Source organism: Anser cygnoides, chromosome 8, assembly GCF_040182565.1.
Source record: "Anser cygnoides isolate HZ-2024a breed goose chromosome 8, Taihu_goose_T2T_genome, whole genome shotgun sequence".
Taxonomy (NCBI): domain Eukaryota; kingdom Metazoa; phylum Chordata; class Aves; order Anseriformes; family Anatidae; genus Anser; species Anser cygnoides.
This window is the reverse complement of record NC_089880.1, coordinates 4,342,948-4,355,712: the sequence shown is the minus strand read 5'-3', so window position 1 is coordinate 4,355,712 and position 12,765 is coordinate 4,342,948. Positions and strand designations below refer to the sequence as shown.

General features: G+C 34.3%; 1 protein-coding gene across 1 annotated transcript in view; it reads left to right on the top strand.

Annotated features, from left to right (window-relative positions):
- Positions 1-11,827, top strand: part of GPR88 (G protein-coupled receptor 88) — a 32,768-nt gene extending 20,941 nt beyond the window's left edge. Inside the window, exons 4-5 of the mRNA XM_067001936.1 lie at positions 2,141-2,225; positions 11,698-11,827. The gene's annotated coding sequence lies outside the window, so the exon portion shown is untranslated. The remainder of the gene's footprint in view (positions 1-2,140; positions 2,226-11,697) is intronic.
- The last annotated feature ends 938 nt before the right edge of the window (positions 11,828-12,765 follow it).

Sequence of the window (12,765 nt, the reverse complement as noted above, 5' to 3'; positions counted from 1 at the left end):
TTACTGCAGTTCCCATTAGCGTAAGGATTTAAGAATTTTCCTTTCAGCTTATTCAGAGGGTAGTAGATGTACTGATTTGAATATATGTGGATTTATTTTGCCTACACCCACACAGTTGATGTTGAGTACCAAAAAGTGGAAGAAAACTGCCACAGATTAATTTGTTGTTTCTTTCCCCCACCCCATTCTCTGGAACATCTGAACTCTACTGACTTTTAATACCTAATTTACGCACCTGAGTTTTCAGTGTAATAAGTATTTCTTACTACTTTAATTATTCAAAAGATAGTTCTAATTAACTTTAATTTTGATTAAATGAGGCAAGGTTCGGGTAAAAAGATTATTCCTTGTTTTCCAACTCCCCATTCATTCCTACAGTCAATCTGTCTTCTACAGTAAAGGAACTGACAGTTTCTTTGAAAAAGTTATGTGCGAGTGTAAGTAATCTTTAATTCTCTTCTTTTTCTATTTTATAATGTGGATTTGCAACCTTAATGGCATTTTTAACGTAACGTCCTTGAAAGTAATTTTTAGTATTGCAGAAATTCCTTCACATTGTATCATTCTGACATAGACTGTGAAAATGCCTTATATTTACAGCCCCACTAGATGCAGCTGTGTTGTTGAACTATGATGTATATTTATTTAGGACTATCCTGAGTATATGCGAACAAGAGCTGAAACATTTTTTTTGTTCTGAAGGGATTGTATATGTTTGGTCACAGCATACACAGTAGTTACGAGGAGATAATACCTCAATTTGGAAATACCTGAGCTTTTTGGTTAAAAAAAAAAAGTTTAAAAAAATAGGTTAAAATTTACAGACTTGCAAGTGTTTTAAGGAACATCTTAAAATGAGTAGTGCGAACAACTATTTATTTTTGGATGCAGGATATTAGAAATTATATTGTAAGAGCAGCATACATACATGAAGCCTGATGAGGGCTTTGCTATAACCAGTCTGTTTTGTACGGAAGTTGCTGAAATACCAGTAATGTGTTTTAAACTCTAATACAAACAAGAACCCGAAACTGTGTTTTCATCTCTACTTGTAAAATAGCTATGTATACAGGCATTCATATGCATAGAGAACAATCATGACTCAAAGCTTAACAGACCAAAACCTTTTATAAAATATCAAATATGATGTTGATTTTCAGATTTTACCCAAGAAATGGTTCTTTAATGACTATTAAGAAAGTTGGTAGTGCTGAAAACATGCGCAGTTCAGTGGATTTATTAAGGGGTGCAGATGCTTTAAAAATAATCTTAATTGCCAGGCAGTTTCTCAAAGCCAAAAAGCCTTTATAGGGAAAAATACAGTAATTCCTATCAGTCAATTTTTACTCACGTACTATAAAGACAGTGAATATGGACTGGTGAGGGTTTGTATGTCAAGATCAAAATTTATTTATTTATTTATTTTCAGGTTGTCTTTGAAGTGCAATAAAGTAGCATAGGTCTAATTTCATGCTATTGCAGCCTGTAATTTGAAAACCATTGCGTGAGAAATTTGAAAAGAAATACACAAATGAAACTGAAAAATTATAGAGCTTTAAAAGTATTGAGACCAATTTTCATAAACTTATTTATTTTACCCAAATACATTTCTGAGATTATTAAAAAGTGCCCTGAGAGCTTAGACATAACTTGGGAAGGACAGTACTTCCTAAATACTTTAGAAAACTGTCTGCTCTCTAGGTTTTGTAAAAGCCTGACTCATTCTCTTTTTATCAAAGAGAGAAAATGGACTAAAACAGGAGATGTACTTTGGAAGGGACCATGAGACAGATTTTGTTTTATTAAGTCATGTCAATACAGAATTTGACTATGTAATTATTTTTTTTTGGTTGTTTCTACATATAGCTATTGATGTGGGAGTTTCTATGAAAGTGTTTTGATCAATAGTCATCTTCACTAGAACAAGTTTGGAAGTACAAAGCATTTCCATTTTTATTACCTGTATTTGATCCATGACTAATTGCTTTTATCCTGTGAGGTTGTGTTTCTGTAAATGTATCTGTATGGTCTTAATGAGCACATTGAAAGTCTGAAGCTAACCCTACAGCTGAATGAACAAACTCATCAGTAGCTAGGAACTGAGTTCAATTTAATGATGCATTTTTCTTTTTTTGTGTAGCTTTTAAGAATTTTAATTATTGTTATAGCACCTCAGAATATGAAGTACCTCACAGTGAGAATGAGAAGACAGGTCCTTAATTTGGGTAAGTTCATATCAGGTTCTGATCTGGCATGTACTCAATGGTCAATTTGCACAGAATTCACAGCTGCATGAAAGCTTAATTTCAGGGGTTGAAAAGATTTACAAACAGGGCATAGGGGCTGGTGAACTACATGAAGGTGAGGCCTTTTCAGCATTGGTAGCTGAAGTTTTGAAAAACTAGCAAACTGGTTTAAGGTGGGGACTCCTACAGCATCTGCTGTTTTTAACAAAATTTTCTAAAACACCTATGTTTCTGTAACTGTCATATGGACGTTTGGACTTCTTTATTTTTCTCCCCTTTGCTTGCTCAGTATTTTAAGCTTCTGCTGATGTTATCATCAAACTGGCTCTTAACCATTTTTCAAATAGATACCGAAATGTAACAAAAACTTGGAAATTACATTTAGCAAACTTTGGAAAAAAGGTTGCATAGCAGGAGGAATTTAGTTGCACTTCTATCACAGAGTCAGTTCTTAGTACAGCCAGTACAAGGCAAGACTGACTTAAGAAAGAGATTAAAAATTTTTGGTCCTAAACGCTGTACTGAAACCCAAGTCTAAAATGGCTCTGCATCTGGGAACTGGCTGTATGTTAGCTTTATGTATATCCATACCCCATAATTGCAAAGGAATGCAGAAACAATCTCATTGTGAAAGTAGGTTTACAGTAAGTTGACTTGCCCCTAAATGTAACACTCTTCTCTCCTAACTAAAGAAATTCTTAGAAACTGCTCCATTCCACATGCAATGGCCTAGTATGACATTGAAGACTATAAGGTCTTGCAACTTACATAAATGTTACCTTTTTTTTTTTTTTTAATGTGTAATACGTGTGCTATATATTTACTAAAACCTGTCTTTCTCGTGTTTTATATGAAACAGCTCAACATGAATTGCCTAGAATTCGTCTAGGGACACAGCATAAGCTACATTGCATGTACTTACAGCTCTCCCAAATATTGCTCTCCATACCAGAGGAAAATGCCATTTTCCACTACTGTTGCTCCAATTGTATGTGGCCTGGAAGATTTTTATTCAATAAGGGATGCACAGTAGGGTTGACTAGAGTAGCATCATTTGTGAACTAGGAGTACAAACTGTAGCAGCCTAATGCTGCATAGTAGTAGTTCGTTTCTAATGGTCCTAACAAAATTTATTCTTTTGAAAGACATTTTAAATTTTATTTAGCTGGGTTTTATTGTTTCAAATAAAATGCCTTACCTCTCAGTTCTCCCTAAACGGCTGCATATAAAAAATATTGGAGGGAAAGTTCCAGTGACCTATTGCATTGTTCTAGCATTATTTTTCCGAGCAAAGGCTGCTTGTCTTGGCAATCATTCACAATTTTGAAGTCCTTCCAAAGGAAGATAAGGCTTCATCCTCTTTCAATTGGTCCAAAAAAATAAAAATTCAATGACTAGTGCTAATCCTTGCCAATAACTTTCTGAAGTTGTTGCAAATAAATAACTTGCACTGCCTGATTAGTGGCAAGATTTACAGGGCCAATGTGAAGAAAAACTCATGAATGTTTGTATAGCCAAATCACTCTGGTCACATATTTCTCTTTAGAGAAGCAAAGACAAAAATGGTAGTATGACTCAGTTCTCATTCAGGCATATAATACAGTCAATTATCTCCATTATTTTTATTACTGATTACTATGTTATTAACTCTGATGCTCTGCTACGTAACTACTTGATGGGTGTTTATAAAAATGTGACGAGAATGTGAACTCACAAAATGTATAATAATAATATAATGAATAGAATGTATTACACAGGAAGAAATAAAAAAGGATGTTGAAGGCAATTGTGTACATACCTCAGAGAGACAAATTGTGGTCCTGCAGGTGAACACACAACAGTTAAGTCAAAATCAAAACAAGTTATGCATGACTTTTTGTAACTGAGAATGTTTTCCAAATTTTTTAAAGAAAACTAAAATTGAGACAGAGTTACCTATTTACTTTTATATGGAGCTTATGTACCCTGTAGTGGATACAGTTCTGAAGACTGACAGAATTCAACTTGTACGTATGTTGGTTCAGCATTTTAGATGTCTAGAAGGATTGCAATAAGACTTGGAATGTTGTGTTGCTCTCCTTTCCCTTTAATATTTCAGTTATGTCTTTAACTTTCCTGTGTAGTTCATTCACAGTGAGTATTTTCCATCACAGCTTGAATAGAGGCACACATTTCCACCGAGCTCATAAGACAAAGTCACGTAGGAGTTTCCATTGGAAACAGCAGTGCATGGGCTGCACTTGTAAACAGAGGTACAACCTGGTGATACTGACATTCACCAGTAAAGTGAGAAAAATGTTTATAAATGATCTTACAGTTCAGTAACTCTGAGATAATTTCAAATATAAGTTCCTTGTCTTATGAAGAATTGGACCAAGAAGTTCATTGTCGTAGTGAGTTGAGTTTCTCTTTTTCCTGTATAATCTCTAAATACTGAAGAGATAAATGCAGATATAGCACTATCTGTAGCACTAGGAGACAAATGATTTATATTTTATGTAGCTTTACTTAAAGATAATTTATAAGAGGCATTTTTGATAGAAATTTGCAGTATGCACATAAATCAATGAGTAAAAACTTACTACAAAAGCAATGATAATACAAGAATATAAATGTGTATTCTTTTGTATATTGTTTTTTAGTATGTATATCAATAATAATTCACTATGTCAGTATATCTGTATATACCTAACAAAATGCAGAACAATTTTAAAATATTAGTACAGGCCATAAAGTTTTGTATTGTAAGGAGTTTTAAACTCTAACTGGGAAAGAATATAATTTCAAAGTAACATAACAGGATGGGATCAAACTGCAGGTATAAACACTTAAATGTAAGTTGGGGAATTTTTTTGCAGTGTAGGAGTCTGTATGGTCTATATGTGAACTCTCATAGTTACTCAAATTTGGTAAAACTGGTCTAAATCCTACAGCTAAATGGAATGTATGTAAACCTTACGATTTTTTTTCCTTTCTTTCTGCCTTTCTAGAACTTGATTAAAGGTCAAATATTAATCTCACAACCTAAACACAGGCAAATCCAACATTATAAATATCACAGCATAGGTGAAAAGAGGAAGATTAATTTTCTTATCTGAAGAGTAGCATGCATTGTGCCTTGATAAATGAGCGTTCATCTCATTTCCAGTCAAGTGCTTTGCATTTCCTTGAATTAAATAGTCTTTGATTTCAGGTAATGATACTCTCTGATTACATGATACATTTTAGTTGGGAAACTTTCAGGAAGTTTCTTGTTTTTTCCAAAGATAAAATGCTAGATCCTTTTACAAATTTATATGCTCCAATATTTAACACTTTTCATACGTATTGTTCGTTCTGCATGGGTTCTGACTCTTTTTTTCATTTTGTGTTTTTTTAATTGCTGAAGAAACAACATTTGCAATAAAATAAGACAACCCAAAGAAGGAAATCATATCTCTAGTAAGGGGGAATACTATTCTGTTCAAATAAGGAAATTACTTAAAGAACTGCATGATAAACTTGGCATGTTATGTGCAGTCCTCATCTTCCACTGAAGTGTGCGCTGTTGATTATTGCTGTATGATAGACAGTGGACCAATCGTAAATGCTGCTGATGTGGCGAACAATGTGTTTCTCAGGCAATTTTGCCAGAGTACTGTATAGTCTTGCACTTCTGTCCTGAGAGCTATGGGTCTCTCTGTCCAGGTGGCCAACTTTGTCAGGGCAATAAATTGATGTTCTTCTCTGTCCCAGAGGAAGTGTGGAGGAGGGAAAATGGTCTTCCTTCCAAAGGATATTTGCCTTTGCCATAGTGATAGAAAAAGCTGATGAATAAGTCAACCAGGAAAAAAAAAAGGGTCAGAAAACTTATGGCAAAGGAAAAAACAGTGAGAATATTGTATATGTCAGGACTCTGGTTGCCATTTCATAAACAAACTTCTTCCTATTTTTGTGTATTTTACTTGGATATCCTGTTTCTTTCTTTGTCCACTGTGTGACATTTGGATTTCAAAAAGGACTGAATCCATAGAAAGGTTTTGCATATGATATATTTGGAGAAGGAGGAGTTTCTTCTACTAAAATTCAGAAATGTTTGAAAAGTAATAATAGATGCTACTGAAATGGTAAATGCCATTTTTTCTCTCAAGAAAGAATGGAAAGAAACGCATCAGGGAAAAAAAAAACAGTGGTTCTTACAATGTATTAGGGATTTACTATTTCCTTCTTGTATTTTGAAATCAATTTTAACATGCATTTCCACATTGTGTTGCAAAGCCAGCTTTCACTTTTTGGATAATGATGTTCTTTGTGACAAAGTTTGCAAACTTTTGTACCACAGCAAAGAGTGCCTTCTAAAGTGCAGCTGTGCTTCATACTTGAGCCTTGGTCTGAGTTGCCTATCATTACAGAAAGTTCCCTGTAAAGTACTTACGAATCTTGTTCCTCTTGACTTCAGTTAAACCAATTGTGGGCAGTGAAATTGCATAGTTTTTTAGACTTTCCAGTTTCTAGTGGTAGTAAATAAGATGCTCTCAATTTTAAGAAATCGGTTAGTAAGACATTATAGAGCTGAAGGGGACAATGCAAAGTCTAGTAGTTAGTTTCTCTAGAAAATTCTTTGTTTGAGTTCATTGGATTTTAGATTAGGTCAGAATGAAGACTCAAGTAAGAAGGTGATGAGCTTAACTTTGGGAAAACTTACCTTCAGAGGTGGATGGCAACAGGCAGCTTTATAGTAGCATGTAGTGCAAAGTCAGCAGGTGGTGAAGCTGCTACCCAGAAGAAGCAGCAGCTTCTTTGAAGTTGGAAGACAGCGACAATTGTTTTTCAAAGCAGAAGTTTGGCAGTCTTAGTGCAAAATTGAGATGCTCAGAAGAGGTCATTTGATGAAGCTTAGTAGCATCCAAAATTCAGCAATGATTGAGACTATTTTGTAGTTGCATGGACAATAAAAGAGTCAAATAAAAGAGTCAATGGAGTTCCATTTCCAGATTTCTTAGACATTTATCAAATTTGTTTCTATGTGTTAATAGGATTTTATTATATCGAATTATACTCCCCAAACTGCATACTAGATGCACAGAAACCATCTCTCTGAGTCCTTATGTAATCAAATGTATCACTTGTGATTCCCCTGTTCTTAGGCTTTTGCCTTTTCATCTGCTTTTGGCCGGTGTCAGAAAGAGATTTTTATCAAGTACATGAACACTTGCAGTGGATCAGTCAAAATTGTATCTAGACAAAATCCTAAGTTTGATAAAACTCAGCTGTGTGTCAAGGTCTCGATAATGTCATCTCTCTCTTCCCTATAAAAATGCACTGAAGAGTACATTCAAACAAGATTTGAATTCCTGAAATATTGTAAATGGGGGAGGAGGAGTGACATCTTGTGTACCAACTATCCCATGCCTACTCTTCATGATTGTTCAAAGGTATAGAGGAATATTGAATTAAATGGAAAAATACTCTTTGTCTTACAAAAGCATATATCTTGGTCAAACATTTTGAAGTAAGATTACATTTCTAGTATATTTGGAACTGTGTAATACAAGAGACAAACTGTATCAGTAGAATTTATAGATGGAAAAGGTTCCTTTTTATGTAAGGAGGTAAAAACCCTAAATATGTCATGTTTCATAATATGAGAATAGGAGACTAAGAATATTCTCTGTAACATTTTCTTCTATCTGAAATGTACATGGTAGCACCATTTGTCCTTCCATTTGAACTACTTGAGAAGATAAAACATTTTTCTTAAAATCTGTGAGATGCTGAGACTAATGATATTTCAGGTAGAGCCTTTTTCCTGATTATCCATTCCCTGTTACACATTTTTTCCTTCCCCCTCTTTTCATAAATATATATATATATAATTATATCATATTATATCAAATTACATTATCTTATATATATTTTATATTGTTATATATTGTAATTATATTGTAAATTTATATTATTAATTATTATAAAATTCATATATAATTTATATATATAATATATTTACATTTTTTGTTGTGTTTCGTGGAGCAATGTTAAGTGATTCCTGAGCAGAAAGCTGGCATTTGTCAGGAAATATTTTAAGTTCTTGAGTAAAAAGATCTTATGGTATTTGTAAGAATTTATTTTACTGCTCTTTCAAATAGCCTCCCGTTGTGTGGATCCTGGAAATTTTATGAAGAAGTTAATGACAGTATCTGACATTCATGCTTACATTGAGCAGTAAATTTCTCAGAGAAGAGCCTGTGTAATTTATCTCTGTGTAAAGCACTGTTTTTCACTGTCAGGGTGGTAGATTGCATTCCTCTTTAACAGTGAGATTTTAAAGCTGCCTTGGGTTCCTGGGCACTTGCTCCATATTTGTTACGGAAGCACAAAGCTGCTCTCACTTTTACTGAACACTGCTGTGTATTGTAAACAGAGATGTGACAATGCAGGCTATACTCGCTTTCATTCCAGGCTCTTGAAATGCCATGCACTTGACAGAGCTCTCTGAATAATCTAGGCATTTCTCTTTTGAAAGACAGCAAGCAATTAAAGCCCAGATAAAGCTGGAAGTTCTCTATCACATTTCAAGTCCAGCTTCCATAGTTTATCACCTTCAGTGACCTTAAAGAGTAGCTATGAACCTGATATAGATTGGTTATAATGAGATTACCAAGAAATTACAGATGACTTCTTGCTCAGTTTTATGTACTATTTCTTCTAATTAGGTCCTTCCAGGATTTCCAGTTATGCACAATGGTTTGTCTTGTAGTTATGTGCCAGAAAGTGCTATTTCCAGTCATATCCAGTAGATAATTACATCAGTGAAAGCACTGAACTCGATTGTCTGAGTTTTGGTCACCTGAAAAAGGGTTGGAAGGGTAAAATGAATCTTAAATGCCTAATTATACCATACAAATCCTGGTAAAAATATGTGAATACCATAGTACAAAATATGTTTATTAAAACATCAATATTTATAAGGAAGCGTAAGAAAATCAAATATCAAGGTAAGTTTATAGGTAATTAGAAAAAAATATATCTTTAAAAAGAATATTATGCAAAATTGATAATTAATTCATATCTACCATAACCCGCAGATCTAGTCTAAATTAATAATTTTTATACTGTGTTGTCTACTCCTTTTAATAACTAAGAAAGCAATATTGGCACTTGTATTAAGATATTAATACGATGGTCTAGTAGCTACTGGTAAATTGTTCAGATTAATTCAGTAATTGCTCTTTTCCTGGGTAGTTATGTATTTTTAAAGACGCTGCTTATTTTTCTACCTTGTGATAAATTTGTGTTCATTCTTGTAATCATTTGTATATATGTACATATATCTATATACTATCTATCTATCTATCTGTGTATATATACATATATCTATGTACTTTAGATTCAACCTGAAAAATTGTCCTCCTTTACATTAAATCTGCAAATCTTCTAGTCACCTTGCTTAATAAATTTTATGAATTCCAGTTGGCAGGATAAAAAGATTTTTTTTTTCTAAAATTGTTAGTAATCCTAAATTACGTGCAAACTGTATTTTCTGAACTCATAAGCTATGGCAAGATCCGTAGGCTGACCTTAGAGGTAGAATGAATGTCTCTTCATACCGCAAAATTCAGTATAGTCATGACACAAGACACCTGAGCAATGCACAAGAAAAAAAAAAGTCAGCAGCTGGATCATGGCATGACAGTGGGTAAATCAGTGTAATAAAATGTCAGCTAAAGGGTGATAGTTTTATATCAAATATTTTATTATCAATAATACAGAACTACTAGAGAGTATTTATTTTCAGTGTAAGATAGTTGTGTTGTATTAATTCAAATAGTTTAGGAAACTAAGCATTATATAATTTGCTCAAAATCTTAGTGAATTAACCCTTGAACATGGCCCTGGAAATTCCTGTGCCCTGATGGTCTTACAAATACCAAGTCACGTTGCTGCTTGATGTCTTGAATACAGGAAGACATTACATAGGTGTCTAATTTCAAGATCATGAGCCTACCAGAAGTTAAGTGGATTTGGTCCTCAATCCAGAAGGGGATTCAACACTGCATATGTAACATTTTGATGTCTTACTTATCTTTTAGTAACTGGGCTGCATAGAAACGTTTTATGTTTCCTATTAGGATATTCCAACTTTCAATTGAAAGCCCTCACTTTAGCTGCTTGGTCCTCTCTGACCCAGTCAGTAGTGTTTGTTTTTTTTTTTATCAGTTAGAGAACTTTTTCCAGAAAAACAGGTGGAGCATTTGTCTGGAGCTCAACTATTGGGAGAGAGGTACTACTGTCTGTTCCTCATGCTGTAGAGTTGGTTATAGTCAGAAATGAAGTCAATGGAGACAAAATATATCCAACTAAAAAGGTTATTTGTTCCTAATGAATCAGTATTCACATGCAATTCTGGGAAATTTCAGGAGGCATCCTTAGTTAAGAAGCATGGGAATGTCAAAAGTCAGACATTTCTCAAGGTAATTCAGCACAGAGCTTTATCATGCCTGACAGCAGTTTCAAACGTGTGTCACATTTCTTAAGTCGCCTTTCTTATCACTAAAGAGTAACGTGGTCTGTGATAGGTGACACAACCTTGAAAGTCATTCTTGCTCAGTTGTCTATCTCGGACAACAAGGATTTTGGCTTTGATGTTGTGCCAAGTAATTGTCTTGGAAGGGGAAGTAAATCCGAGGAACTCCCATCTTTCTTACCCTTGCTTGTCTGGGAAAAATCAATTGCTGGTGTTTTTTATTACTTTGCTAATCCTACATTAGCATATTCCTTCCATGAAAGTGTTAATAAGGCGAGTAGCTAGGATGATAGTTAACTCTGGGTGGTGGGGAAGAAAACAGTGTAAGTCATAAAACAGCATATTGTTGGTTTAGGATAGAGCACATTCAAGAACAAAAAGAAAAGATGGAAGTGAAAATCTGGTTGTTTTTTCTTGTTTCTAATTGGAGGGTTGTTTACTATAGAACTTCCAGCCCACCTACAGAGACGGAGAAGTGGCAATATCTAGATCAAAAAAGACTTCCATATGTGCCAGTTAAAAATAAATAAATTGAGCATTCCCCATAATCCTTTCCCATGTGGAAGGTTTGAAAATGATGATTCTTGAATCGTGCAATGTCTTTGTGGTACCTATATAATACTTCTATCTGTTAGTGAGGTGGGTGGTCCACTTTGGGACTACAAAGGTAACATTTATATAACACAGTGCAGCAAAAATAACATCTATACAGCTGAACACAGCTCTTCGGAGTAAGAACTATCATAAGAGAATAAAGAATATAGTCTGTGATAGACAAGTTTCAGGATAGATAATCAGTTAGGAGCAGTGCAGCTATAAGTAGTCTGTCTAGGGAGAGTCAAAGTTCTTCATTTGTTTCTGATGTGTCTATTTGGCTTCTGATCCACCTGGTATGATCTGTTACAGAACTTGCTCTCATCATTACCCTTTTTCTTTCTGGCTGTGTAGGGACATACTTGTCCTCATGACTGAAGGACAGAAACGAGACAGGAAGTAGGGAAGTGACTGATCTCCATTTTCCCGTAGTCCAGTATCTACAAGTGCCTTGGAGAGGAGCTGCTGGCAATTAATAATGGAGGTTGGTTGAAAGTGTTCCTCTACCCTCTTCTTGATTGATTTAATATAATGATGTGAAATGCTGGCCTTAACGATGTACACAACAGATTTACTGGTATTGGGATTTCACATGGGGTGTTGGGAGAATTAAGTAACTCAGTTGTATTCATTAAATGTTTTGGTTTACTTTATCTTACCATATCCCAGGTCCTAGCCATTGTCTGCACTTTTACCCAAATTCCGCTTTATTTCTTTAGTCTGACCATTTTGAATTAGTTTTGTCTGAAAAGTTGCAATTCAGTGAGAACAAATGACTTGGATGTATCTCAGTATATTTAGCTCAAAATAGGTCTGAGCTTCAACAGTCACAAAAACATTTTGAAAACTCCAAGGGTGTACTTGAATTTGGTTCTTGATATATACTGGAGTGTATTTCAAAAGGGAAACTTTTTTTTTTTTTAACATATGTCTTCATGAAGATGATTGGTGCTCAGCTAACCAAACTGATTAAGTTTTACTTACAGTACTTTGCTTAATATTTTAAGGAATATGTGGGTTTAGAGGTTAGCCAACAGTTTCACTTCCAGCCCTGCTGGATCTAAAAAACTTTTTTTTTTTTCTTTTCAGAAATAAAATTTGGGATTTCCACAGCTTGTCTTTTTGCCAGCAACAACTGAGTAAGAAAAAAAGTAGGGACTTTTCTTTTTAGTAGCTGCTATTTATTTGATGATGAACTTTTTGTTTCTTCTGTGAAGTGAAACAGACAACGCCTCTGAATAGAATAAGATATTAGCTATTTTGTAGTCTATGCAAATTATAACACACTTGTGTTTTTATGTTATCTGATATTTTTTGTGTATTTTGGGTGACTTTAGTTGCTGTGCAGTTAAACTAACCAAACAGGAAGTGTCATAGCTGGTGAGCTGGTGCCTGAGAAAGATAACAAAGGAAATAGATGCA